General features: G+C 39.2%; 1 protein-coding gene across 4 annotated transcripts in view; it reads right to left on the bottom strand.

The window, feature by feature from the left end:
• LOC129717871 (protein-tyrosine sulfotransferase) overlaps window positions 1-23,935 on the bottom strand; it is a 73,307-nt gene that overhangs the window by 47,604 nt on the left and 1,768 nt on the right. Inside the window, exon 2 of one of the 4 annotated variants that reach the window (XM_055668107.1) lies at window positions 587-668. The exons of the other annotated variants lie outside the window; for them this stretch is intronic. The gene's annotated coding sequence lies outside the window, so the exon portion shown is untranslated. The remainder of the gene's footprint in view (window positions 1-586; window positions 669-23,935) is intronic. 4 annotated transcript variants of the gene reach the window in all.

The following is a 23,935-nucleotide window of genomic DNA, read 5'->3' as shown; positions in this document are numbered from 1 at the left end:
GTTTTGGTTTTAATTGTTTAAACTGAAGTATTAGAACATGTGAATGTTAAAAACCTGTTCAACCTGCAAAACAACTGCCAAAATAATTTATTTCTCACTGAATGATACATTAAAGTCAATTATTTTCAAAAATTAGTGCCTAACTTTTCTAAAATTAATTTAATGTTTTTTTTCTACATCTTTCCAAAAATTATTCCAACGCGAAAACGCGTTTCAAAAATAATTGCAGTAAAGCGAATATCATTGGTTACCTGATTATTAATTTTTCTGATGCGTTGCCAGATTTTCAATTTTTGACTTCGTGACACGCTACACTTTTGAGGCATGTTTCAGCCTATTTCGCCCATTTTTTCACGGAAAATTAGCCACAATCGCAAAGTTCATTAGTGTAAGAAGAAAAGCGGATAAGGGACTCGTCCGTTTCTGTAATGTGAAAAGTATCCTGCTGGTCATCGGCGTGGAAAAGAAAACAACACGGGAGCAAAAAAAAAATAGTGGTGTGAAAAATAGCAAGTTAGCAGCGTTTTAAGGTGTCACGGTAAATCTGAAAGTGCAAGGTAGCTTGTAGGTAAGTCGCAAAACTTACGATATTTCATGACGAATTTCTGCAATGCGGTATACATGAGAGAGACATCGGTTCTCCCATGCTTAAATTCCGTTCCGTCCACCTAAAATGTCACAAAAAAAGGTATTAAAAAATCATCAGTATTTCAGTAGTACGTCGCTGGCCTTGCAAGCTAGTCGTTGTAAGTTCGAATTCCGGCTGGGGAGAGACTGTAAGTATCAATAGGATCGTAGCGCTAGCCCCTAAATTGTCTTATATACTAAAAGTTGGCAGCAAAGTCTGTGTCCAATAAACAGAAAATTCAAGTTTCGACAGCGAAATATCATCGGGATAATGCCCAAGAGCCGGTTCTCTACTCCAAGCCAGCGCTACAAACTTTTACTGTCATGAAAGAATTTTCAGTTGAAATTGAAACTTTGAATTAGTTGGAGTAGATCTTATGGCTTTAGGTTTGCCCAGAAATCCTCGATGGGACGCAACTTGGGGACGTTGGGAGAGTTCGCCAACTTTGATACCACAACGATATTCTACCGCTCCATCTCTTCCAACGATCGCTTCGAGTAGTAAGGCGATGCCAGATCCGAACAGAACATCGCATCTTTGCCCTTATGGTATTTCTCGATAAACGACGCAACTTCCGGCAGGCACTTCGTAATAAAAATTATCCCATTAACGGCCAGTCCGGAGCGAAAGAAGAGCGGCTTTGGTATCCTTTTCTCGCTGATTGTCAGCCACAGCAGCACCTTCTTGGAAAACATGGTGTGTGAAGGGACCTTCACATCGGAGCTCACTTCCTTCATGGGGGAAGCAAAATACGAAGTGTCCTGCCAGTCGTAGCCATCAAGGGTGAGATAGGTTTCGTCGTCAATCACCACCACCCGTGTCGCGATTCGCCGGGACGCTGTTGCTGCGTCGTTGCCTGTAGCTCCGAGACCAGTGGACAGGATTGCTGTTTCCTGATATGTGTGTCCATGCTCGTCAGGTACTTTTTCGCTGTTTGGTTGCCACTTTTCCCTCGGTCTTTCTCTTCCGTATCTTTGGAGCTTCTTGTCGCAAGATGTCCGCTTTCTACGTGACGGGGTACACGTCTGAACGGAGTTGCTTCACTATTTTCGACATCACGGTTAGAGATCGACTGTCAAATTGTTTCTGTGGACTCATGGGTTACTATGATTGACGCTGCATGGATAGTTTTGTCACTGCGTGGGAAGGTAAACCCGTGGAATATCGGCAATTCTTGTTTATTTTTTTGAATGCAAACGTTACCACCTAATAGGGGGATTCTTAAAACCGTGATGATGTCCTGAAACCGCGAATGCTTTTTTGAAATTAAAAATGGTGAATGCCGGTCCATGGAAAACAATCTAAAATGGTCAAATACCATCCAATACAGTATTTTTCGGAATCTGAATAATGCCAAGTTGCCAAAAGCTGAACTCCAAGAGAGTGACTTTTTGTTTTTGGAACATTGGTATTTGCCGAACCTGGATGATATCCAGAGGCCGCAAATCAACTTCAGATGCCATTTTAATTTCCCTTATGGCAACTTGCGGTGTCTAAAAAACAGCAATAAATGGACGAATACTTCCCAATGTGAATATTTTTCCGGAGTCGGGATGATACCCAGTTTCCGGGAGATCAACTTCAGACGTAAGTTTGTTCGAAAATGGCGACTTGAGCTGAAAATGGAAAATGGAAAAGATGTCAAAATTCGAAAATTTTGTTCCGAAACACCAGGAATTTTAAAAAGGTAGGAGGTTGTATCCAAGACTAAACTAAACTGAACACTATTAACAAATGCTTTGTTAGAGTCGTTAAGTCTACTTTTGCTTGCTCAAATTAAGAAACTCTTCATTGAGTAAACGCTGGGAGTCTACAATACAACACTTCAAATTAAAACTGCTCCACTTGGAGTAAGAGACAATTTGCACGTGTTGTGCCGTGCTGGAGCACGAATTACAAGTCTTTGATCGAAATCCTTCTCGTGGTTGTGAAAAATTCCATATCTATATCTTCAACTCAGCAACCGTCACGATATGACATCAATCCCCATTCTTCTCCCATAATGAGCGAGCGCTCTACCATCTGAGCTACACCCACGACAGTAAAGATTTTTTCAGTCATGCACTAAATGTCGCAAGCAGAACATGAATGAGAATAACAACGAACGATCAATCATAGAAAAAATATGCAGCGATGTTATATATTCGAAATTTCGTGCAAACGAGCTGTTGAAGCTGTATCGTAAAAAGGGCATTTTGCTGTTCAAAATTTGATATGATACTAATCGCAACCTTTGTGCTGTTCCCGACAGTGGGAGAAAAAGCACTTTGACAACACACACACTGAAAAAACGTTTTTCACATTTAGGAAATTAAACGGCCACGGCTGATTTTGATTGCCATGATTCAGTACAGAATACTTGCTGGTTAGGTTGTCCCGAAAAAAATCGATGTTAAAAAGTCAAGGTGCTCAGCCTTAAATTGGAAGATAATGTTATTTATAGCATTTTTGTAGAACATTTAGACTTTCTAAAAAATCGTTTTCAGGTTGCCCAAACGTGATTTATGAAAAAATGACTTTTTCAAGCTACAAAACCACTCTTTTGCACTTTTTTCAAATCTGTTCGATTCCAAAATTTTTCAATATATTTTTGTATTTTTGTGGGGTTGTTTTTGAATATTTTAAGGTTTGGTTCAGCATCGCATTCAATCATTTGACTCACAGAGCCCATTGAACATCACAAAAAAGTGAATTTTTCTCATAATTTCTAGATAAAAACCCTTGAAAACACTAAAAAATTTTTTGATCAAAAACTGAAATTTGTACAGCAAAGCGGGATTCAAGACGAAAATTTACATGAAAAAAGATCCTTGATATCTTATCGAGGGGCTGAGATATTGGCGTTTTTACATGTGATGGAGAACTACGCATTTTGTCAAAAATGCCACTAAAGCTCAATATCTCCATTACACAGTGTTTTATTTTGCTGTTTGTGCGTATAATCTCCTAAATAGTGATTTGGATGTTCATTATAGCCATAAGATATGTTCAGAGAAGTTTCAGGATATTCAAAAATGCATCTTTTAATGTAGTAAGATGGGTGATCAATCCACCAATGAGTGAGATAAAAAATTTACTTTTGAATCAGAATAAGATAGACGCAAGGTGTCTTCGACAAAGTTTTAGGTTATCTTAAAACAAACTTTACCAAAGACATCATGTTTCTATCTCTTACATATTACGAGCAACATTGAGTTTTCTATTAGAAGATACTTTCGCAATTTTTTTTACTATCTATCACAATTTTCACAATGCTATCACAATACTATCACAACTTTCGTTCTAATTTTTTTCGCAGATTTTTCCGTATTTTTCAACCTTCTAATAAGTTATCAGTAGTGATGGCATGAACCCGTGCAAAGTTGAACTGAGAAACACTTTTCCAGATTTGAATTCAATTTGAATCTGCTTCCTCTCGATAGTTTGAGTTTTTTTTGCACCGCACACTCTGATCGATTGAGTTTTAATGCGTGCAATGCAAGCAGTGCACGATGTATTCAACGATGCAGGGGTTTATGCTTTCAAAGGACAATTAGGGTTTACGTGCAAACCGAAAATAAATGTGCAAGCAAGTTTTAAAACTCACTTGGATACGAGTGCAAAGTCACACTGCCTACTCTAGTTATCAGCCATACAAAAATGCATTTGTTTTCTGAACATTGTTATTTTTTATCTCCCAAAATAAAACAGTAATTCAACCTTTTTGTTTAAATGCATAGTTTTCCATCACATATAAAAATGCCAATATCTCTGCCCCCCGATAAGATATCAAGTATCTTTTTTCATGTAAATTTTCGTCGTAAATCTCGTTTTACAATGAAAATCTCAGTTCTTGATCAAAAACTTTTTTTATTTGTGTTTTGAAGCATTTTATCTAAAAATTATTAGAAAAATTCATTTTTCTGTGATGTTTATTGGGCTCTGTGAGTCAAAAAACTGAATGCAATGCTGAACCAAACCATGCAAAATATTCAAACAACCTCACAAATATAAAAAAATATATGAAAAAATTTGGGAATCGTACAGGTTTGAAAAAAGTGGAAAAGAGTAGTAATGTAGCTAGAAAAAGTCATTTTCTCATAAATCACGTTTGGGCAACCTGGAAACAATTTTTCAGAAAGTCGAAACGTTCTACAAAAATGCTATAAATAACATTATCTTTCAATTCAGGGCTGAGCACCTTGACTTTTTCAACATCGATTTTTTTGAAGTAGAATTTTTCTCTCAGGAAGTTGGCTACATAGGGATGTAAAATGAAAATCTAAAACCGAAAAAAGTGAAAAATATGTCCAATTTCAAATGCTAATAAATCGGTTAGTATTCGATGGATTTCCTTCGTTCTGGCAACAATAGATTGGAAAATCTTCTAAGATTCTTCCCAAATGCAGATAATTGTAATGTTATTATTCAAACTATTGTACTATTGAAAATAGTCAAGCCTTGTCAAAACAAAAAATTCGGCCTCTGATTGGTCGTTATATGATTGCTTCCCAAGCACGGTCGACATAATCATAGACCTTGCCATTTTAAATGTGCAATTTGGCCTATATAAGAGCCTGTTTCACTCGAAGCCGCTCATTATAATTCTAGACTGCAACAGGAGCAGTCATCCCTTAGCAGCAGCAGTGGATACAGCAGCAGTAGCAATGCAGCGGATAACCGCCACAGCTGTGGTATGGCAACGGATAGCGGCGGAGCGCGTCTCAGCCAGCATCGATAACAGGACCAGGTGATGCAGGGCAGCGGATACCTATGGCAACGGAAGCGTCCACTACTATGACAACGGGGATAGCGCAGCGGTTGACGTTGGTCTCATCACCAATATAAGCAGGGCCAGCTGATGCAGTGTGGCATTTTAGTGAAATGTTGTCTCTGAGCGATAGCAGGCACACCAGCAAATGCATCCAATGAAAAGAACGTTCTGGAAAACTTTTCAGTGTTTATTTTCCCCCAAGGAATACTTTATTCGCACTGTCAGTGATAACGCAAAGATGTAATCGGCATCTTATCAAACATTGAATTAAACAACAAATTGTCTTTTTCAGGATGAAATAAAAACCTTATTGAAGAGTTAATATTTTCTCTTGAATCAATTTACACTTTCAAGAAATTTGGAACAGATATATATTTGGCTTCATCTCCGTGTCTCAGAACGTACTGAATTATCTTTTCCTTCAGTCATGAGCACAACATCCGAAAAGCTCTCATTATCAGCATAAAAAATAATTTTTCGCATAATTAAAATTCAAAAATTATCAAGTTCAAATGATGACAAGCAATTATATTATTGAGAATGGTCAATCCTTGTTTGAACGCAAAATTCGACTGATCTGATTAGTCGTTAATATGATTGCTTCCCAAGCACGGTCGACAGAATCATAGACCTTGCCATTTTAAATTTGCTATTTGTCTGCATAAGAGTAAGAATGGGAATTATCGACTAAAATGGTTATCGATAGTTATCGATAATTTCCTACTACTATCGATAGGTTTTTCATCCCTATTTAAGAGCCTGTTTCAGTCGAAGCCACTCATAATAGTTCTAGACAGCGACAACGGCAGTCTTCCCTTAGCAGCAGCAGTACCAGTGCAGTGGATACCAGGCAGATAGCGGCTACAGCTGTGGCATTGCAATGGATAGTGCACTAGTTGCAGCCTATTTCAGCATCGATAGCAGCTGGGACAGCGGATACCAATAGCAGCGTATAGCGGCCAAAACATTGGCATGGCTATGGATAGCGATAGCAGCTGATCCAGTGAGGCACTTTAGTGAAATGAAGTCTCTGTGCGATAGCGGGCACTAGCAAATGCATTCAATGAAAAGTTGACTCATTTTGACAACACATGAGCCGTCTAGTTTTGAGTGTTGAACCAGCATTTCACTGTTTATTTTATCACAAGAAATACTTTATTCGCACTGCCAGTGATAACGCCAAGATGTGATCGGTATCTTATCCGATATTGAATTGAACAACAAATTAAAAAATGACTGACACGCAAGCAGCCGGGTTTTCTTTCTTGTAAAAGTATTCTACTTCATCCTTGCGGTCGTGCCTTTGCACACAACCCTCCTGTGATTTTTGGGACACCCTATTGCTGGTGTTGTTGCCGCAATAAGTCCTCAACCAGCAAATGTCTGGCCGAAGTCCCCAACCAGCAAATTGAAACGCCTGCTGCTACCGCGCAGCTGCTGAAATATGTGACCGGCAAGTGATTGTTCTGGGCCGAAAACAAGTTCGGAAAACCAGCTGACTCAAATCTAGAACGACCACGATTTTTCGAGTTTAGACCACTGTGCACTGTGGGATTTTCAAATAAATCTTTTCACCAATTGTTAATGTCTTGAAATATAACCCTTCGAATGTGTAGAAACTATTTTGCATGTTATTACATAAAATGGTGGTTAAAATACGTGCTTTACAATAAGTATTTCATTGTTTTTATATCACTTTTTTGTACTTTACGACTTTCGAAAAGGAATTGCTCAAAAATGTACCGTACGATTATTTTGAAATTTTGACCAGAGGTTCTGGACGACATAACGAATCGAATGGTGTACTCAGATTCTTTCGGTCTGTGGGAACACCGTGAACCTCTATTCCCCGGAGGTTATCCAAGAGTTCACAAATGAATCTATTCCTACGCCTAATGGATTGTCGGTGCAAACAGCACCAGATCCACGCTGTCATCTCAGTCGTGTCTGAATTCCTCAGCTAATATGGGCCATGAAACTAACCTAAACTTCTTAGATTAGAACGCTCGATGCATCAAGAACCAAATTATCGAGCTTGAGTTCTTCAAAACTAACATCACATCAATGCCAAACACGAAGCAATACGCTCCGTAACCGGAACGGGGTTGTTTTTAACGACGACTTTCAACATGGTCATTACAACATTTTGGCTTCTGAAAGCCCCACATACTTCAGCAAAGGGAATTTTTCGACCCTTGACCAATGTGTTCAACAGCATCGCCCATCCAACCGTACTCGAGGAGCTTTGTTCCGACCATTGGCCGGTGCTTTAAAATATCGGTTCTGGAGTTGAGGTTCACTAGCAAACCCGCCGAGACTATCACCATGTCGACTGGCTGGCATTCGGGCGGAGTGTCGATCAGCGTGCCAACTTTAGTCGGCAATTCGAGACTACCGCAGACATTGATAGGGCTTGACTTGCAGCAATACATTTGGTAAAAAGTGGAGACTCAAGCCGAGGATAACTCACTGGATATACATATGTAAAAGATGCCTCGCTAGTGTGGTGGCCCAAAACTGAGAAGAAGCTAGGCCGTTGTAGATAAACTACAACGTCTGGCACGCTTATTAACAACAGAAGCAATGGCCAGTGCACCATCCAAAGCCTTAGAAGCTCTTTTATATCTCCTGCCCTTGCATCAATATGTACAACTTGAAGCCCGAAAAGATGTTCTTAGGCTCAAAGGTGTTAAAACTTTTCAGGAAGGGGATCTAAAGGGACATTTAAGGAACCTCAAAAATTTCCAGCTTAACACCTTAGTAACCATGAATGAAGATTGGATGGACTCTAAGACCATCTTCAACGTTTCTTAAAAATGATTGAATCCAATCGCAGCGAAGGGGAAGAAGGAGGTCCGAAAGTTCGTACAGCATCAGTTATATTTTATACGAATGGCTCTAAAATGGGCAAGTATACAGGCGCTGGGGTCACTGGACCAGGAATCAATATATCAATTCCAATGGAACAGTGGCCCACAGTTTTTCAAGATAAAATAAATTATATTTTTAAAAGCACCTAAAGTTGTATATAAAGGGTGTCCCACATAAAATTGCATCACGAGAAAACGCTTCACCCATTGTCTTGAGAATTTGGGTGGGGTTAGTTTGGAATATATTGTTTACACTGTATTTTTATCGTTGTCAGTTTTTAGAAAATTGGAAAAAATACCGTTTCCCGAAAAGCAACGTCGCGAGCACCTGGGAAATCGACAACGCTCTCATCGGGACTTCGGAAAACAACTCAGAATCGCGCAGTCAACGGTGAAACGTATAATTTAACGTTACTACGGAACTCTGAGCATCAAATGGAAGGAGAAATGCGGTCAGAATGGATGTTCTATTAGTGATCACGATCACAAGCGTGTTGTGAAAGCGTCCGCGAAGAATCCCGATTCTTCAGTCAGGGATGTGGCTAAAAATTAAATGGCTTCAACTTGTGACGAACGGCGAAATACAGTGGGGAAGTCACGGGCCCGGAAACTGTAAACCCAGATGCTGACGAGGCCTTATTGTCTCTTCATGGATGATGAGACTTTTGTCAAGGCGGACTTCCGGCAGCATCCAGGCTATTGTTCTTCATGGGCCAGCACAAGTTTGATGTTCCGGAGGAAAACTTTCAAAATTTGCCAAGGAATATTTGATTTGGTAAGCGATGTTCGGGCCGGATCTAGCTTCGTGCTACTAGTCAAATAGTGTACTAGAGTGGAAAGCTTCGTAGCCGCAAGGTTGCAGAGTCCGTTTTAATAAGCGGGTGGCCGTGGGTTCGAATTTTAGTAGAATGAGGCCATTCGGTTCCCAAAGGACTGTAACATGGTTTCATTCTCGGGCTCTCTACTACATACCCTTCCTTCAAGCAGAATTCTATCCTGAAGCTGACTTTTATCCTAACAAAAATAGGTCCCTGTTAAAATAAAATTGGTCTGAGTAACGTAAATAAAATTCAAGATTCTAGATATTTCAAAATCTCTAACTCAAATAATTAATATAGAAAAACAAGAAGTAAAATTGATGAAAATGATTCCGTATTCAGCTCAAAATCTTTTCAATGGTAACTTTACTTCGTTTATCACGATATAGCCTAATAAACGAAATTCCTCCAACGAACTCGATTTCTGGCCGCGTTTCTCCATTCCCACAGGCTTCTAATGCTTGCCAAGTCATGCTCCACTAATCATTCATAGTTCTTTCCAGCTTATTATATAATATGCGGCTTTGAAGTAGATGAAAAGATGATTCTGTACCCACGGCACTTTTGAAGAATCTATCGCAAAGTGAAGGTCTGGTTCGTAGTTGACATATTTTCTACAAAGTCAACCTGATAACTTTCCACAATTCTATTAGTGACCACAGACGCTGGAAGATGGCACTTTGTAGGTAGCGTTCGGGAAGCTGATTGCAAAATACTTTTCACAGTCTAATTTGTCACCTTTTTTGTAGATAGGGCAGATGAGCTCATCCTTCTACTTAGTTGTTCAGTATTAGGGTGGGGAAAAGTGATCGATATTCCAGAACCAAGTTTTTTTGGTTCCTTTTGGTCCCAAACAACCCTAAACTTACCTGAAGTCGATTGGTTTTGTCTCCGCTTGGCGCATTGCATTTCAAATTTGCATGAAAATTCATATTGGTCATTCCATACGAAATTTGGGATTTTTCCAAAGTGACAGTAGATGAATAATTCTCCCAACTTTGAGCAAAATCTGTGATGGTCGTGTCCAAGTGGCATCCCAAGTAACAATTTAAGTCGTATTGCATGCTTTTAGCGGTTTTCATGACCAATTTCGCAAAACTGCTGTTAAAACTAGAAATACTATCAGAACCACCTGATAACTGCTACAAGTTTGCTTTACAGCCAGGTGGCCCACCCTTGCCAAGCTTATTGAAGTAATTATGAGAATGGCAATAAAACTGCTTTAAAACCACATGGAAAGAGTACCGCATACTGTAAGCAGCTGGCATTACCTCTTTAAGAGCACAATAAGTTTGGTTGCATTATTGCGCTCTGCTACTTGCCACAATAAGTCCAATTCAACTTTTCATTGCTTGACAGCAACCGTAATAAGTTGATTTGTTGTGCCGTTCCTGCACACACCAGAACATCACGTCACTTTTTCTAATAAGGAAATCTCTCGTCGCGGGAGAAATGTTTCACCTGTGTTGGTTATCATCGTGCAATCGATTTTATTTGATGGTGATATTGTAGAAAGATAAGGAATAAAGAGGGGTTTTTGGTAGGTTTTGTAGCTCTCAAGCATATGCGCATGAAATTTTGTCGTGCAGTTTGAGAACATAGGCGCTTAAAATTTCTGCGCTATCAAAATAGTACGGGCTTACAAAAGTGATTTTATTGTTAGCAAAAATGAATTGGATTGTTTCAGCTCAGTTATGCAGATAATACAGAGATAGATCAAAATCAACTTCGGATGTTCAATTTATTTGTTAGCAGACGACAATTCGATTTTCGTTTCAAGATCATAAAAAGTTTCAAAAATATCAATATGGTGCGGTTGGTAATTATTTGGTATCAATCGTAGCCGCAATAAGCCTAGTTCAATGATATATATGTTGTAAGGTGCGGCAAAGGTTGGATGCCTGCACTATTGGAGAAAAATATGGTGAATCACTGGGGCCTAGACTTTATTTTTTCGAAAAATCTGACATCACACCGACAATAATGAGGAATCAACGAGCTTTGATATAAATAAAAAAATGTAACGATACATACTTAGTTGAATTAAATATTGATTATATTTCGAAATATATCAATAGTGTCTTGCCCCTACCTTATTTTTAAGGACGCATAATTTAACGATATAGGAAATTATTTTCAACCGAAACAAGACAAAACTGGCGATAAAATCGAAAAAAAAACTGCCGAACAGTACTAAGTTTGCCGTGTTACTTTATTAGATGTTTGGAGTTCTACGTCATCAATGTTCACAAATGCGCTGCAAGATTCTGTAAAGCATTTTACACATATCTTACGGAGACTGCGACAGAATTCTGCATCACACTAAACCAACTAAGCCGCTTTTGTTTCACCTGTATGTATATCATTGCCTGCATATATTTGTTTACAAGTTTGACAGGTTAAAACTGGGCCATTTTATGAGATGTTTTTCATAGCCAACTAGTAGTTTTTTAGATTTTGAATGACCGCAGTAAAACTGGTTTCTATGTCATATGTCATATGTGGTCCCCGTGGTTCTGTGGTTAGCAAAAATGTGCCGAAAAACAATATCGATAACGAATTCTCTCAACTAATCTAGTTGATCGAGACCGCATTAGCCCCCAGGCTAGCGTGCGATATTGTTGTTGTTATGTCATATGACAGCAAGCTGGAGGTGGTTTTATGGGGCAACCAATAATAAAGCAAAATCGCATTGACTCTTGCCGGTTTTATTGTAAGTTTCATTAGAGTTTTATTGACAGCTATCAGTGTTCATTACGACTTGCTATTTTTGGCAACAGGTTTAACCGCCATAAAACCGTTGGTAATATTCATTGCTGTGATAAAACTGTTAGAAAACCAAGTAGCCATAGAATTGTTACTTGGGATGTACACTTCGTATGGAATGACCCATATGTGAAAACCTACTTTTTTGTATTTATTTTTCTAGAGAGCTCAATAATGCTCTAATAATGCACTACATTATGTTAAAGTATAGTATTTTAGATGCCTAACAACATTGCAGAAGGCACTGATGAGCTAGGATGTCCCTAAGAAGAGCTATAGCTGTTCAATGTTGAGTATGTCGATTTAAATGCAGAAAATCTTGTTTTCTGCCAACATTACCAATGTACTGGCGCCAGTAGGATTCCCATCAGAAATAACCTGTCGTAACGAGTTTATAAACTCAGCTGGATCAAACAAACAAATTCAGGTAAATATTCTAGGCGTAGGTAGAATGTAGTTCAGAGGTTTCTTCTGATGGAAATCTGACTGACGCCGGTACACTGGCAGTGTTTTTTTTTTTTATTCTCGCTTATTTTCCGTCGGTCTATTTCCGCCACTGTTGTGGCCAATTACCGACGCCCGGGGAGGCGACTCCACACCCAGGTCCCTAACTCACGACCCGTTTTTTAACGGACCGGCGCCAACGGCTTTACTTCCTCATGCGATGGAAGGCGTGATCCCAGAGATTTTTCGCCTCAGAAAATCTCCCGGTGTCGGCTAGGATTGAATCTAGACCAGTTGGGTTGGTTGTGAGTGGATCACGCCACCTCACAACCATCGACACCTATGTCGGCGGTGGGATTCGAACCCAGGCGTTGAGCGTGGTTGGCGGAGACGTTACCAACCACACTAGGCCCCCTGGTCGCAGTGACGAAAATACCCAACACGGAAAAAAAGGCCCCCGCTCGACACTGGCAGTGTTGGCAGAGAAAATGATGTGCAACATAAATTTCGACATACTCAACTTTGAACAGCTCTAGTATTTTTTTGGCACACCCTAGCTATTTAGTGTCTTTAACTAAGTTGTTAGGCATCAAAAAACCTACCATTTGAAGTCATGAAACCTATGGTTTGAGCCATTTTGAGCTCTTTAGAATGGAAAATGCAAAAAAGTTGGTTATTCCATGCAAATATCCATATAAATTAAAAATGCAATGCGCAAGCGGAGACAAAACCAATCGACTTCCAATAAATTCAGGATTGTTTGGGGCCCTGAATAGAACGAAAAAAAACTTGGTTCTGGATTTCTGCTATCAATTTTTGTTTATTTCCATATAACGATTCCCCACCCTATTCAATATACCAAATACCTAATAGTTTAAGGCTGCAATTTTTGCAATACATTCAACATTGAATCAACGACATAAAACGATGCATACTCTAAAGATTTGTCTCACAATGATATAAAATTGGACTCATAAAGTATAAAGTATAGAAAGTATCAAACTAGTCTCTCGATAATTCTCTAATGTATATCTTGGTTGAAACCTCCAAACTATGAGGCAATTCAAATCTCAATCTTGCATGTACTTCATGTAGGATAGCGATCTTATGCAGGAACCTGCCGAAGAAAACCATTGCCGAAGCCGTTCACCATATCTAGAGAAACATTTTAAAAGGTCCTATCTGCTTTGATCGATCACTTTTATTCAATCCCCAAGACTTATTGAACACCATTTATGACACGTTCTTTGCACAAGTTGATAGCGTAGGGATCACACTAGCCTTCTGAACAGAAACCACGCTTGGGAAATTTACTAAAGCTGAACCATTACCAAAATGAAAGGACGCTCCGGAAAAACGAAATCGCTATGAAATGTTTATCTAGAAATGTTACATGAAAGCTTGTATGTAATATACTTGAATACATGTCTTCTGGAAATCTGTTTGATGCCCCCCGGCCACAAAACCAGTATCAAAATTCCTATAACTAGAAGACAACATCCCGTAGAACATCCAGCTTTCATTCTTGCTTAATTATTTCAAAAGAAGAAAATTAGCTTCTCGGTTTGCGCCCTATCTACACGAGTGAAAAACAATCAAAAGCGCGAAACGAAACAAACAAATCAAAGAAATCGCGAGTGAAAATTTGTCACTACATATCCTTTGGAAATTATCGAAAGCGATATAGAAATCAGTTTGGACTACTGATTGATTATCACTCGAACGATTTTTTCCATCCTTGGTCCAGGATACCGACAAGGTCGTTTACCTGGTCGACTCTGTTTACCATCTTTCCTTCAAAGGCCTACATCAAAATTATCGGTGATCGAGTCCGGTGCAATGTAATCTCTTCACATTTTGCTGTGCTCTGTGTCAAGTCATTTACACCAGGTCACAAAGCAGTCTAGTAGGGACTGTAAACAGTAACAACATTCGATATTACAAATCAAATAACTTCTCAAATCATCGGTGTAAATAAATCTGGAGCCAATTCCAAGAGCGTCGTTGAATAAGATTATGAAAAGTAGTGACCCGAAACTACTGCCTTGTGGTACACCAAATTTATTCGTAAAGGATGTAGAGACAGTATAGCCAAGCTTAACCTGCAACGTTGTATCACACAGAAATGAATTCAACCACATGACGAAACATGATTAAGCTTCCAATCACGATATTTTCTTCAGTAGTATACGATGGTCGATGCCAACAAAAGCTGCAAAGTGGTTTCGAAATGGTAACCCATGCCAAAATGCATACACCCCTTACAAAAATTACTTTCAAGCCTAAAAAATTCCTCCCCATGTGAAAAATATGCGACTAACTAAGCCAAAACGTGTGTAAAACTTCATTCAAATCAAAAATGATTGATTGAATATTTGCGAACCTTCGGATCATTGGACATGGAAACACTCTTTTATCTCTTTCTGGTTTCGGTTTATTTGCTATTCCGATTGAAATTCTCTTCAAGATTAATGCATGATAGTGCACTATTGGTTTTGCTATCAATTCAATTTCATTTTCTATTTTAGTCTCTATGAAAGCTCAGGTCAGATTAAGCTAGACTAGTTTCCACAATCCAAATCGTTTATACTTCTGCCACGATATCTGCAGTAAAATGTCAAATAACATAAAACACACATTCAAGCATTAAAACGTACATTTATCCCCGTCAAACATTCCCAACTCCAAGAGCGATTAGTCGAAAGTTCATCCACAGCACATAAAACTAGCTGGAAAGAACGAAAAAGAAAAACCATAATGCTTACCTTTATGGCAAAGTGGAAACAAGTTCTTCTACTTGTGGTTACAGTTTTTAACTGAAAACTTTCAACCTCAGCACTTGCCTTCGTGTTCGTTTTGGAGTTTTCTTTCGGAAAAATTTTATCACCCTCAAAAGGAAAATTTGTTCATTTGTTGCTCCCTCAAATAACAGTTCCATACAGGAACCAATGAAAACTTCACGTACCGAACGGAAATCAAACAGACAGACATCACCTATCATCGTTCCTATCCTCCGCGGGGCTCTCGAATCTGCCCGCTTATCCAATTCGGGGCCCAAATTGCACTGAAACAAAACGGTGGCCCTGAGTCACGACTATCCACTGTACTGTTCCCAGTGGTGCCATAATTTCGCTTTTCCTAGAGTATATTTGACAGTTCCGATACATTTCGGGTGGTAGCGTTCGGAGGGCTGCTACTGCTATTGCTGGTCGTTAGAATTATAAATTATGCATGCGCTTCCCGTGACCATCATAATCATCATTATCATTTTTTTGGCACCAAAAGCCAGGCAGGCGGAAAATATTACGGTTCTCCATGTAGCCGCCAGCTCTAGCATTAATATGCATAAACTGACTGGAGGAGGCTGTTGACGGTTTTCAATTCAAGATGACGCTAACTGAATGCCCTGATCATCAATTCATTTTTCTCCGCATGACGCCAGTACTTCATTTCTTCTGCAATTCGAGAGCTCCTAAAATAGACGATTTGTTAGTAGAAAAATCAATACCTATTTGGCTAACAGTACGGCGTAGGTCTTAAGTGCGATTGCCCCAATTCCCCGCCAGTCCCGTTAAACCCGCCCCACGCGCGGTGGCGGATGTCGTCTACTGAATTTCCGTTTACGTTAGTGCTTTGGCGGCGTTTGCCCTCAAAATTTACGGCTCGAAAAACAAACATCATACACACACACACACACATAGCTCTCGCTAAGCTGTGCAATTAAATCGTTCTCTATCGCAGCTCGCGTTTCAGCAGCTCGAACAACGTACAGCATATCGAGCATAACGCTCATTAATATCCTGCAGTGGATTAACATAGTCATTAATAACCGTGGGCAAGTTTGGCCACAGTGACGTCCAGTTTGCCACCCACCCATCGATTGCCGTCCGGTCGTACGGTCCGTCAAATCCGATTAACGCCGAATCTCGTTGTTTTTCCCAGCGTCCTATTGTTTTGATAGGCCAGCCGCATTCATCCGGAGCCGCGTATCAAATGAGGTGATAGCCTGGTGTTGATATGAACTGATAATATGACACCACCCCGCCCACTAACTATGCACCGCCGGGTCAGGATACGAATAAAGAAACACTTCTCCGAAGTTCCGACCGCTCGAGCTCCGTTGTCGCCACCCACACGGCAAGAGAAAAATCATGACGGAATGAGGGAGGCTGCTGCTTTGTTGTGTTGTGCACAGAGTTTCTTTTGCGAGGCGGGATTTTCCGCCCCCTCATATGCCCGCGAGGGTTGGTGGATGATAGTGTGCAATGAATGACACACTAGTCAAACCGGTGGCGTCATTAGGCGAGGATTTGTTATGACAGCGAGAGACGGCACTCTTCTAGGCAAAGTTACTTCTCCGATCAGATTTCAGTTACTGATAGTCGAGGCACTTTGCAGCCAGCCGTAAGTGGACAGGACAATTGCGGGGCTAGTGCTATGATTAACTAGAAACATAAGTCAGGTCTATCAATCACGAAAGGCGTTTAAAAAAACAGAATGGTGATTTATGCACGATGTGGATAAAAATTTAATTCTTTTTCAATTTTTTGTCTCTTCGAAAGACTGGCTTCCCCTCGGTTCAAGAAATTTCCCCGATTGTTTTTCAGTTTTCCTTGATATTCCATGATTTCCCTGATCCAAAAATAAATTTCCTGACATTCCCTGAATTTCCAGGTTTTCGCCACCCTGCATATTAGTCATCGAAAGACATAGCTAAAACAAAGGGCCAAGAAGCATCTGTACAAGTGATTTTTGGTGCCCCAGGAAGCGGTGGGTTTTTCTGGTTTGATTTCAAAGTTTGAAAACCAGGAGCTAACAGCTTCTGCTTTTCTCCACCGCTTCCCTTTTGTGCTGTTTCATTCGCCATTCAGCTAGAGGTTATCTTACGGTCTTTTGCGAGAGATTAGGAGAATTAGGTATTCTCTTTCTAGATCCTTTTGGCAATGAGTTAGAGCACCCTTTGACGAGATCGTCAGATGTAGACGGTGGCTCAGCGCTTTTGAGCCACTCTTAATTGTTTCCTCGCACTGTTTACACGTGGGACATGCCGAAAGGTTATGTCGAGGCACTTTTCAGTACCCTCACCGCAAGCAGTCTCAGCATGATTAACTCCACATTTGCTGCAGCGTGCTGTGTGACCAACCTGCTTCAAATTTTGGCAGAGCATAAATCGCGGTACAAACAGACGTACAGGCAAACGAATCCTGTCCAGAAGAATTTCAATGCAGATCGAATCTTCATCGATGGATACTGCATGCGATTGCTTGCAATCCAGTACCTTTACACTTTGCATCATGAGGTTCTTGAAACAGCCCGCCCCATCACGCAAAATCTCATCGACACCGTCGATCTCGCGTCTCCATTCTGTTTTTAAGGTAAAGGTGAATTTAGAAAAATTAACTTTTTATTTCAACCGATAGCGATAAATGTGTTCTACAATGTTGTAGTACTCAAATTTTAATGAAGTTTGCTTAAGACATCAAGTTGCCTTGACTTCAATTTATTGAGATATGAAGAGCTCTTTGGAAGTAGCACCTTAAAACTAGTTTTTTGGACTTTTGTATAGTTCATCCACATTATACAACATGAGTATGTTCAGCAAAGTTTTATATAATAATAAAACAAACAACTTTGCTCTAGACACTTATGCGTTTAGATCTCATCTGTAGAACTGTGATTATTAAGTTTAAGAAGGCCCTTTTTCAAAATGTTATTACTAAGTAAGTTGCAAACCGTTGCACTTGCAATAAGTTCCACCTAAAAGCCCGAAGTTAGGTCTTTAATAATTGTGGAGATTATCAGTGGCCGTCAGTTGCCTGAAGTATGCGCTGGCTTTAAGTTTTTTATTATTGTTGACTCCAAAAATCAGTTTCTCAGGTTTATTCTTGTGATGTTATACCACTTAGGTATGTTCAGCAAAGTTTTCGATAACAGCAAAATAAGCAACTTTGCTTGAGTTACCAAAGTGCCTAATGCTTTTTAATGGAAGATGTTATGATTCTTCTGGCAAACCCTTCTACTTTTAGAATGTTCAACTAAGCAGGCTGTAAACCGCTGCGTTCGAAACGATCATAGCAACCCACGTTTTTCTTGCCATAAATTGAAATCTGACAGCGTGTCTTTAGTTTTCGATTGAATTGTGGTTATTGTAAAAAAAAATTGAAGTTACACTAAGGTCGCTTTTAACGCGGTTTTTTTTACGCGGATTCCGGAATTTACGCGGTTTTTTTACACTGATTCCGGAATTTACGCGGTTTTTTTTACGCGGATTCCGGAATTTACGCGGTTCTTTAACGCGGTTTTTTTACGCGGCACGTATCCCCGCGTAAAAAGCGACTTTAGTGTATTTTTGATATTCTATCAAAAAAGTCACATTACTCTTCGAGTACTTTTTTCGTTCTTTATTATACTGATTAAATATTGTGAAATATTGGATCCTTTTTAGTTGAAATCGACAAACAAGAACAATTCTACTTTAGGAAGAGCACCCACGAAAAAAGCGCAGATAAGATAACAAAATGAGCCCAAAGGTTAATGCAACATATGAGGTTGAGAGGTTATGCGAATCTCAAAGTATATGTTAGGTAAAGATTTGGTAGAAAACAGTGATTCAGAGCTTCAATATGAATCTTTTGACGATTGAAGTTTAATTTTCATTTAAAGATTTGTAATAAATTAGAGTTATTAATACCAGTGAATGCGAAGTTTTCATAATTAAGTATTCCTCATGCATATCAAAATAGTTTTTCAAACATTGAATCCCAGCTAGCAGGTTTGCTCTAGTTTGGTTTGTAAAGGTGGTTCCCGTGGTTCTGTGGTTAGTGATGTCGGCCGATGCTAATAGGCACATCGGAAGGTTTCAAGAAGGTACTCAAGAAAGGACTTTACCTCCAGGAATAAGCGTAAATTACGTTCGAGTCGTAATACATTGAAGTTATTTCCAATATTTCATTCACATCGAACACATTCGTTCCAGAAGGCTCTCTTACTCAACAACAAATACGCTCAGAGAGAAATGAGAGCATGTATTTGTAAGTGCTCTCACTCCTCTAACGTATGCGTTAAAAATGGATTTTTTCGGGTGGTAACTAAGACAGATAATTGAGTTTGATAAATTTTACAAGGAAAGTAATTATGTAAGCTTATTCGCGAAAAAAAATTCTACGCCCTGGCGTGCGGCCTTCCGGTGGTTACCCGGAACATTCGCCAAGGCGGACGAAAACATGCGTGTTTCGAGTTCTTTCTATGTTTAATTGATTAATACAATTTCTCCACAGTTTTCGCGACAAAATTGTTGGAATTTATCATACGCTTCAGGTTTGCCCGGAAATCCTCAATGGGGCGCATCTTGGAGACGTTGGGTCGCCGACTTGGGTATCACATCGATATTCAGCCGCTCCATCTCCTCCTACGATGGCTTTGAGTAGTGGGCCGACACCAGATCTGACCAGAACACCGCTTCTTCGCCCTTATGGTATTTTTGATGAACGACGCAACTTCCGGCAGGCACTTCGTATTATATATTTCCTCGTTCACGGCCAGTCCGGAGCAAAAGAAGAGCAGCTTTGATATCCCCTTCTTGCTGATTGTCAGCCATAGCAACTCCTTCTTGGGGAACTTGGTTTGTGAAATAAAATTTACCTCACTCCCTTCGTGGGGAAAGCAAAATACGCAGTACCCTGTCAGTCGTTGCCATACATCGGTTGCACCGGCCTCCTGGCCAAGCAAATGCAGCGATATAGACACTTTTTTCTCGATCTTCCTCTTCAGCATTCTTTGAAGCTTCTTTCCATTCAGGGTCGTGGGTCGTCCGGAGTCGGGCTATCTCTAAATGCTCTGATTGTTGTCTTTTAGTGCCAAGATGTTGTGGAGGCCGGACACGGGCGTATCCGGTGTCCAAGAACTGCGCACAATATCCATTTTCGACGCGACAGGGTACCGTTCTTTGAACGCGCACATTTCTGAACGGAGTAGCTTCACTGTTTTCGTCATCACGATTAGAGTTCGACTGATAGAGCTGTCAATTTTTTTCGGCTGACTCATGGGTCAATATGATTGGTGCTGCATGCGTAGCTTCGTCAGTGCGTGTAAAGGTAAACCCATGAGAAATCGGCGACTTTTGTCCGTTTTTTTTTTAAACAAACGTTATATGCCAGTATTTTTTGTTTTGCTTATGCATACTCAGTTCTGTTCAAAATGACGTCAAAACAAGGAGCCTTGTGCAAGCGCATTGTACAGTTCTCACTTTACAACACGAACATGTTAACAAAAAGTTTACGGTTAACCACTTTCAAAGCGAAAGTCTTTAGGTTTTGACTGTGTATAAGTTCTTGCAAATCTCAACGAAAATTCTCCCGAAAGGTAGTGGAAAACCGGTCAAAACAATGGATGTTTAAATCTTGCTTAAGTTCAGTGGTTTGGATATCAATCAAAATGTGTACCAAAGCGAATGTTTGAAGAAAATTTTGATTCTATTTTTTCACAAATGCCATGCCGATGGAAGGGATTTGTTCTGGCCATATGAAGCATCATAACATTACGGCAAAAAACATTAACGTTCCTGAGCAACAATTTGACCCCATTTGTACCCAACATAGGGTCGACTTTTGATAGTGGACCCCTTTTCTATAAAGGGACCACCCAATTTTACTAAAGTAAAAATCAGTCTCCGTTACACTGCCCATAATCGCATATTTGTAACATTTGCAAAATTGGTTGTTCGAGCAATTCGCACTTTTATATTTTGACCTTAAATGCATTGTTACTAATATATTCTCGCAAATAGACACTTTAACTAAACTTAGTATCATGAAAAAAGCACTACTTTACACTATGTATACATTGAATATTACTTTTGAAGTCAAATTGGTTGAAATTTTTGCAATGATACATTTATGCCGTCACTTTCAAGCTACTTTTGGAATATATCACATGGAAAAAGAAGTTTTTCATGTATTCAACAAGCATGAGCTGAACACCAGAAACGGGTCACCGGTGGTTGGTTACCGGACCAGACTAACTTCCGAGTTCCAAAGGATGCAGATGTGGATTTGGATGGAAACTTTTTTGACAAAAAAGTTGAAAAAGTTAAGTAGTGTGACAATTTTGCGGTTATTTACGCTATGTGACAAAACAACTTGGTATTTTTTACGACTTTTTTCACACAAACATAAGCATATTTTTCCAGATGTAAAAAGTACATACTATTCTAAGCATTTTCCAATAAAAAGCACGAAATCCATAAAATGTCGAATGTTACAATTATGCGATCACAGGCAGTACATTTAGTAATTTTGTAAAAAAAGTTTTTTTTATCTTTTTTTTGTCCACAACAGTTTTTTTCTATCTTCGAAAATAATAGGGTGACTATACAAAACAGCTCCATTCGATGTTTTTAATTTTCAAGAATTCATAACTTTTGAACCAGTTGATCGATTTTCGTTTTTTTTTAAACAAATCAAAGGTAATTACTTCTAGTTTTGAGAAAAAAATAGCAAAAAATAAATCTGTGTGTATTTACACACATAATAAATGAAATTTCGTAACGTTTTTAAATTGAATTTACTTTACTCTTAAAAAGTCGGTCAGACAGTTTAAAGGTGAAAATTGAAATAAAAAAGTTAGAGAAAGAAATGTGTTTTTTAATATAAATCTGTTATTTTCAAAGATAGAAAAAATCTTTTATTGACCTGATACCTGATTTCATAAATAATTAGGGTCGCTTTAATTTTCGATAACTATACAATAAGCGCTTTGTCATATGTAACAACTTTGTAGAAGAAAATTTTTCTCTAAAATATTGCTATAGAGCTCTAGACCAAAATTTCCCCCTAAATTTGGTTTTTGCACCATTGTGCAGTGTCTAGGGTCGGTTTCTGGCCTCTGGGCAGTTGCGATTTACTCATATTAAATGATATCTGGCCATCTTAGACAGTTTCACAAAAACCGGAAGAGATCGATTCTCAATTGCCGAAAATATCCATGATGAATGGTATTCGTTTTTTTCAGAGGCGACGCGTGACCAAGTGGGCTACCTGTTCAATCAACATTTGCAACACTAAAACAACAGTATCGTGATAACAGTTTCGAAAACTTTTATCTCTCTACATTTATCTATATGGCAAAGAATTTCTACGGTCTATTATGACCGCGAGTTTTCCGTTAATTTTCTCGTAGAATAATGATATCTGCATCATTTCATGGAGGAAATCTTTATCCACATTTATCACATCATGATTCTCAATGATCGGCTTTAGTCATAAATAAGTCTGGATCCGTCGAAGAACTAGAAAAGTTCGCTCGACGGATGGCGTTGTGATATGCAATGTCAGTATCATTCAGGTTTTTTCCAACGATAATTGAAATTATGTTTATGATCTATTTGCCTCTAAGCTTTTTGCATGAGTAAAAAACCTATCTTTGTTCAATGCTAAAGCGTTTCTTTTGACGATGTTGAAATTTTAAACTAAAAAGAAAGCAGCGCGTAAGAAGACAAACGTTTACTATGCGAGGTTCAAGTTTTCGAATGAACAAAATGGGTGTAGAGGTTTGAATGAAACTATACATCGACGGAAGGATTCCGCCACATTGACAGAAATAATGAATGAATTTGCTCGTTTTTCATTTGCACTACGAAAGCTCTGAAGATGGATCTGCGAACTCTCGCGGCCACGTGGTCTCTCTCAAATTTTAATGACGTCGAGAGAAGAAACAGAAAGGCATAACGAAACAGATTACCAGACACTAAAGAGAGGAGATGTGTAATGAATGTTTTCTCTCGCTGACATCGGTTTTGTTCAGCAGAAAGTTTGAACCAAAAATGTCACTTTCACGCGAGGCGTCGCATTAGTAGTGGTGAGCATGAATGACTGCGTCTACCCTGCCGCACTTGAAGGTGCAGAGAAGTGTTGAACGACGGTTAGTTCAGGTGAAAAGTTTGAACAAACGGTAGTCATTATTGCGTGTGGCCGTGTGAGTTGCGTTGCGTGTAACCCATCAGGTTACATTCTTCACGGTGCATACATTTCCACTATGTAGAAAATAGAATAAGGATGTTCGGGATAACATTGAAATTACAAATAAATTACTCCGACGATTTTTCATCCACTCTACAAATGTGAAAAAATCACTTTTTTTCTGAGGTTGTCTACCTGTCCTATGAACAGGTTGAACAGGTGGACGAGACGCCTCTGTTTTTTTTTAACAGCCAGAAGCCATCTACTATTTTAAAACACGTTGACATTTGAAACCAATCCAGCCTTTGGGCATCATCCTCTCGTGCTTCAAGTGATTCAGTCTTTCGTGGTTCCAACTTTAGTAGAAAACTTTGTTAGATCAGCGTCGATTCTTGAGACCAAATGAAAAAATCTCACCAGAGAAATGGGTATGACTTCAACTTAAAAAATCTCATTTCCTCGATAGTATAGTGGTCAATATTTCCTTTTGTCTTGATAAAAAATAATCAGCAAGTTACCAAATAATTTGATTCTCCTTGTAATCGAATTGGGGTGTGTATCCGGCGATTGTGATGATGATTTGAATTTCAGACAAATGGTGTGTGCTTTGAAAGCACTAGCGTTTCTCATAAGGATGCGTAAGCCGTACCTATAAAAAAGCATGATATGAGTTTAGTTAAACATCATCATCAAACATAATT

The sequence above is a fragment of the Wyeomyia smithii genome, chromosome 1 (assembly GCF_029784165.1).
Source record: "Wyeomyia smithii strain HCP4-BCI-WySm-NY-G18 chromosome 1, ASM2978416v1, whole genome shotgun sequence".
Classification (NCBI taxonomy): domain Eukaryota; kingdom Metazoa; phylum Arthropoda; class Insecta; order Diptera; family Culicidae; genus Wyeomyia; species Wyeomyia smithii.
This window is presented reverse-complemented; position numbering and strand designations above follow the sequence as displayed.